The sequence below is a fragment of the Oncorhynchus gorbuscha genome, unplaced genomic scaffold (genome assembly GCF_021184085.1).
Source record: "Oncorhynchus gorbuscha isolate QuinsamMale2020 ecotype Even-year unplaced genomic scaffold, OgorEven_v1.0 Un_scaffold_14200, whole genome shotgun sequence".
Classification (NCBI taxonomy): domain Eukaryota; kingdom Metazoa; phylum Chordata; class Actinopteri; order Salmoniformes; family Salmonidae; genus Oncorhynchus; species Oncorhynchus gorbuscha.
Window position 1 is genome coordinate 428 of NW_025756219.1, and position 6,352 is coordinate 6,779.

The window sequence follows — 6,352 nt, forward strand, 5'->3', positions numbered from 1 at the left end:
CCACCCCTCATAGCCTGGTTCCTCTCTAGGTTTCTTCCTAGGTTTTGGCCTTTCTAGGGAGTTTTTCCTAGCCACCGTGCTTCTACACCTGCATTGCAGTCTCCGTATAAACCAATAAATGTCGTGATTGTGTCCCACTTGTTGTTGATTCTTCACATAAAAAATACAGTTTTATATCTTTATGTTTGAAGCCTGAAATGTGGCAAAGGTCGCTAGGTTCAAGGCGGCGAATACTTTCGCAAGGCACTGCACTCTAGATGCCCTCTGTCCAGCCTACAGGGTGACCCTGATTAGGAGCAGACGGGGGTCAATGTCCCCTGGAGACTAGACCTGGGGTGATCCTGGATGTCTGGGGGTCAACTGTTACACATCTAACAGAGTCCTCTCATAGTCCTACCAGGTGATCCACTAGGGTCCCTACTGTGTTGTCCCAGAGTCTCCAGTGGCCCTGTATATTTGATGTTGCTGGAGAAGGAGCTAAGCCTGGTCCTGATGGAGTCTCTCTTCTGACAACAGCCTGGGGGCCTTCAGCACAGAAGCCACAGCTGCTCCCAAAGTGGATCCCCACAAAGCAGTAGAGTACAGGGTTGATGGCGCTGATGAAGAAGCCCAGGCAGAGGGTGAAGGGCATCAGGGTGATGATGGCCTGGCGCACCCAACAGCTGTGCATCACCCCCAGGGTGTTCAGGACGTCCATGAAGGTCAGAAAGTGGAAGGGGAACCAGCAGACGAAGAAGACCAGCACCACAGCCACTACCATCTTCATCACACGGTCCTTGTTGCTGGAGCTCTTTTCCAGGCCGGGCTGTGCCCCAAGAGTGCTTCGATGCAGCAGTAATAGCTGGCGATGACTGTGAAGGGTACCAAGAAGGCCAGGATGTTCTTTGTCAGGGCCAGGCCAGGAAACCAGTTTGTCTGGGTAGGTGGATATATGAGGGCACATGCCATGACCCCCAGGTCCTCCAGGTGGTAGGTGTCTCTGAAGGCCTTGGTAGGGATGGTCATGAGGCCAGCAATGGTCCAGATCACACAGCTGACCACTGTGCCCGACACAGGTTCCTGCTGCACTGAGACTAGAGGATAGACAATGGCTCTGTAGCGTTCCACACTCATACAGGTGATGAAGTAAATGCTGGCATAGACGTTCAGAGAGAGGAGGCTGCCACAGCTTACACATCAGCCCACCAAACACCCAGTTGTAGTCAACGGAGTAGTAGACTGCCCAGAAAGGCAGGCTGATCAGGAACAACAGATCTGAGAGAGCCAAGTTTCCAATCTAGGTGTTGGCCACTGTTTTACGGTTGGACTTTTGACACAACACGAACACCACCAAGACATTGCCCACAAAACCAAAGACAAATTTGACACTGAAGATGGTTGGGATCAGCTTGTTCTGATGCAGAGAGGGAGATGGAATCACAGGAAGAAGAATTGTTCATTGGCTGATGAGTTGGTAGCCAATGAGAGATTAGAGTGTTGTTGCCTGTGTCCATGATTGCTTTTACAGTTAACTCCCACTAAGGCCTGTAAGAAGATCATGTCATATCAGCAACATTTTAAATGAGAGAGTTGCAATAAATCTGTAACTGTAAAAATACAATGAGACAGTTGTTTTGGAAAGCATGGTAATAAATTACTCAATGTTACATGCTGACCACACCACTTGCGTCATGTGCGTGAGCGTTGCAAAATAAATGTACACATACATGTTATTCAATCATTGCATCACACTGCTCGTGCACGCCAATGAGCTTCGGCATTGCCAAGCGCTAAAATAGAAGGCAGTTCTATTTGTGACGCTGAACGCGGTGCAAGTCCTGCCTCTCCCATCTCCTCATTGGTTTATAGAAGCAGATACCCACGTGCCATCTCCGCATTGGTTATACCCACGTGGGTGATTGAAAGATGAACTGAGGTTGGTCGGTCGTGGTAATACACCTATGAAAGTTAGATGCCAATCGCCATATAAGTCGCCATATAAGTCCAAAGAAGAAAAAGCCTGGCAGGAGGAGAGATGACTAGAAACGATTTGGTTTACCGTTATTGTGGATTAATTGTCGGAGTAGAGGACCTGTGCATTTCAGGTATGCAAACGTTTACATGTATATCCCAGGACAAATTAGCTAGTAACAGCAAGCTAGCTAAATAGGACAAATTAGCTAACAACTGCAAGCTAGCTAGCTACATTGCCATAAATGTTTAATGCTTTTCGACCTGTCCCCAAATTAATATAATTGGTTCAGAGTTTGTTTTGATATTTCAACCTGCATGTCGTGATCGCGTTTGGTGTGGGGGGGAAATGTATTTGCATATGATGGTGCACGTGCGTGTCCAGTCTGGGTGGAGGAGAACATGTGGTTGGTTATTTTAGAGAGTCTGGGGATTCTGGGGTTGGCCATATTCCCCCCTCCAGGGTCCCTGTGCATGATCAACTCCCCTACAGGGGCTGGCCTATACAACCAGCAGTGCATGCTGTATAGCAAAGTAATGAGCATTACATAACATAGCATTGTGAACAATCTGAAAGTATTGTACAGGTATGTAATATATTTATAATGAACAAAAAATATAAAAATGCAACATGCAATAATTTCAAAGATTTTACTGAGTTACAGTTCATATAGGAAATAGTCAATTGAAATAAATAAATTAGGCCCTAATCTATGGATTTCACATGACTGGGCTGGGGAGCCAGGCCCAGCCAATCAGAATGAGTTCCCTCACAAAGGGGCTTTATTACAGACAGAAATACCCCCAGCCCTCCCTCAGACGATCCCACAGTGAAGAAGCCGGGTATGAGACATCTGTAGCATTGTGTGGCAAAACTACACATTTTAAAGTGGCCTTTTACTGTCCCCAGCACAAGGTGTACATATTTAATGATCATGCCGTTTAATCAACTTCTTGATATGCCACCTAATCAGGTGGATGGTTTATCTTGGCAAAGGACAATGCTCACTAACAGGGATGTAAAACAAATTTGTGCACAACATTTTAGAGAAATAAGCTTTTGTGCGTATAGAACATTTCTGGGATTTTTAATTTCGGGTTGTCATGTTTTGTCATATATTGTCTTGTCATTATGCTTTCCCTTCTGTTCGTTTCCCTGCTGGTCTTATTAGGTTCGTTCTCTTTTTCTATCCCTCTCTCTCCCCCCCTCCTCTCCTCTCTCTATCGTTCCGTTCCTGCTCCCAGCTGTTCCTCATTCTCCTAACTCACTCATTTAGTCTTTTTACACCTGTTCCTATTTGTCTTCTGATTAGAGTCCCTATTTCTTCCCTTGTTTTCCGTTCCTGTCCTGTCGGATCCTTGTCTATTGTTCACCGTGCTGTGTCTATGTATCGCCCTGTCGTGTCGTGTTTCCCTCAGATGCTGCGTGGTGAGCAGGTGTCTGAGTCTGCTACGTTCAAGTGCCTTCCCGAGGCAACCTGCAGTTCTTGATCAAGTCTCCAGTCTGTTCTCACATTACGAGTAGAATTATGCCTTTTGATTGTAAAGTTACTTACTGGATTAAAAACTCTGTTTTCGCCAAGTCGCTTTTTGGGTCCTCATTCACCTGCATAACAGAAGGATCCGACCAAGAATGGACCCAGCGACTATGGATTCTCTCTACTCTACTCTCGAGTTCGAGGGATGCTCGGCAGACACGAGCAGGAATTGTCTGCTGCTCGACATGCCGTTGAGACCCTGGCCGCTCAGGTCTCCGACCTCTCAGGACAGTATCAGAGTCTTCGTCTCGTGCCACCAGCTACTTCCGGGTCTTCCGAGCCTCCGGAACCTAGGGTTAATAACCCACCATGTTATTCTGGGCAGCCCACTGAGTGCCGCTCCTTTCTCACCCAGTGTGATATAGTGTTCTCTCTCCAACCCAACACATACTCAAGAGAGAGAGCTCGGATTGCCTACGATCATATCACTCCTTACTGGTCGGGCTCGGCAGTGGGCACAGCTATCTGGGAGGCAAGCGCTGAGTGTACTAACAATTATCTGAACTTTAAAGAGGAGATGATAAGGGTTTTGATCGCTCAGTTTTTGGAAAGAAGCTTCCTGGTCCCTGTCTTCCCTATGTCAAGGTAATCGTTCCATAACGGATTGCTCTATAGAGTTTCGCACTCTTGCTGCCTCCAGTAACTGGAACGAGCAGGCGTTGCTCGCTCGTTTTCTGGAGGGACTCCACGCGAAGGTTAAGGATGAGATTCTCTCTCGGGAGGTTCCATCCAGCGTGGATTCTTTGATTGAACTCGCTATTAACATTGAACGACGGGCAGGTCTTCGTCACCGAGCTCATAGAAAGAGCTCGCGTTAACTGTGTCTCCCCTCTCTCCGACACTACCGTCTTTCCCCACTGACTCAGGTGTTGAGCCCATGCAGCTGGGGGTACGCATCTCTCGACTAAGGAGAGGGAACGGAGAATCACCAACCGCCTCTGTCTCTATTGCCGGTTCCGCTGGTCATTTTGTCATTTCATGTCCAGTTAAAGGCCAGAGCTCATCAGTAAGCGGAGGGCGACTGATAAGCGCTACTAGACGGTCCTCTCCGTCAAGTACATGTACTACCTTACGGTCCATCTACGCTGGACCGGATCGGCAGCTTCCTGCAGTGCATTAATAGACTCTGGGGCAGAGGGCTGTTTTATGGACGAAGCCTGGGCGCGGAACATGACATTCCTCTCAGACAGTTAGGGAGCCCACGGTCATGTTTGCCTTGGATGGTAGTCCTCTCCCCAGTATATTATATGAAACACTACCTTTAACCCTCACTGTATCTGGTAACCATAGTGAGACCATTTCTTTTTGATTTTTTTGTTCACCTTTTACACCTGTTGTTTTGGGTCATCCCTGGCTAGTGTGTCATAATCCTTCTTTTGATTGGTCTAGTAATTCTATCCTTTCCTGGAACGTTTCTTGTCATGTGACGTGTTTAATGTCTGCTATTTCTCCTGTTTGTTCTGTCCCCTCTTCTCAGGAGGAACCTGGTGATTTGACAGGAGTGCCGGAGGAATATCATGGTCTGCGCACGGTCTTCAGTCGGTCCAGAACCAACTCCCTTCCTCCTCACCGGTCGTATGATTGTTGTCCTGTTCTCTTCAAGAAGCGTTTGCATCCGCTCCTATCCTTGTTGCACCTGACGTCACTAAACCGTTTATTGTTGAGGTGTGACGCGTCGGGGGTGGGCGTGGGAGCCATTCTGTCCCAGCGCTCCGATACTGACGATGGGTCCACCCTTGTGCGTATTTTTCTCATCGCCTGTCACCGTCGGAACGTAACTATGATGTGGCTAACCGCGAACTGCTCGCCATCCGTTTAGCCCTAGGCAAATGGCGACAGTGGTTGGAGGGCGACCGTTCTTTTGTCGTTTGGACTGACCAAAAGAACCTTGAGTACATCCGTTCTGCCAACGACTGAATGCGCGTCATGCTCGTTGGGCGTTGTTTTTCGCTCGTTTCGAATTCGTTATTTCTTATTGCCTACTAAGAACACCAAGCCTCATGCTTTATCCCGTCTCTTTAGTTCTTCTGTGGTTTCTACCGATCCCGAGGGGATCCTTCCTGCTGGGCGTGTTGTCGGGTTGACTGTCTGGGGAATTGAGAGACAGGTTAAGCAGCACTCACGCACACACTGCGTCGCCGCGCGCTGCCCCTAGTAACCTTTTTTCGTTCCTGTTTCTACTCGTCTGGCTGTTCTTCAGTGGGCTCACTCTGCCAAGTTAGCGGGCCATCCCGGCGTTCGGGGTACGCTTGCTTCTATTCGCCAGCGGTTTTGGTGGCCTACTCAGGAGCGTGACACGCGTTTCGTGGCTGCGTGTTCAGACTGCGCGCAGAAGAAGTCTGGTAATTTTTTTTTCTGCTTCTGCTCCTGGTCTTGCTGGGTCTCAGTCTGTTCCTGCCATCGCATCTCTCCTGTTCTTGTTCCTGCCCTTGCTGTGTCTCAGTCTGTCCCTAGTTGTTACTCTCCTGGCCTGTTTGGTTCTGTTTGCTCTTAAGCTTTCAGTTCTCTACCCGTGTCTCATTTTTTTTTTTAGAGTAGTACCCTAGTTTCCCTTTTTTATCGTTTTCCGTTACGGTCCTGAGGAGAGGAGTTGGGTTCTTTCTCGGGACGTGCTGGACCGTTTGTGATCTATGATTTCTCCGTTGCCGCCAGTGTTCTCTCGAGAGCGCCAGAGGCGCTCGGTGAGGGGGGACTGTCATGTTTTGTCATATATTGTCTTGTCATTATGCTTTCCCTTCTGTTCGTTTCCCCCTGCTGGTCTTATTAGGTTCGTTCCCTTTTTCTATCCCTCTCTCTCCCCTCCCTCTCTCTCCTCTCTCTATCGTTCCGTTCCTGCTCCCAGCTGTTCCTCATTCTCCTAACTC

At 48.3% G+C, this 6,352-nt stretch overlaps 1 pseudogene; it reads right to left on the minus strand.

Annotated features, from left to right (window-relative positions):
• Positions 1-397: 397 nt before the first annotated feature.
• LOC124030704 lies at positions 398-1,393 on the minus strand (annotated as a pseudogene).
• Positions 1,394-6,352: the final 4,959 nt, after the last annotated feature.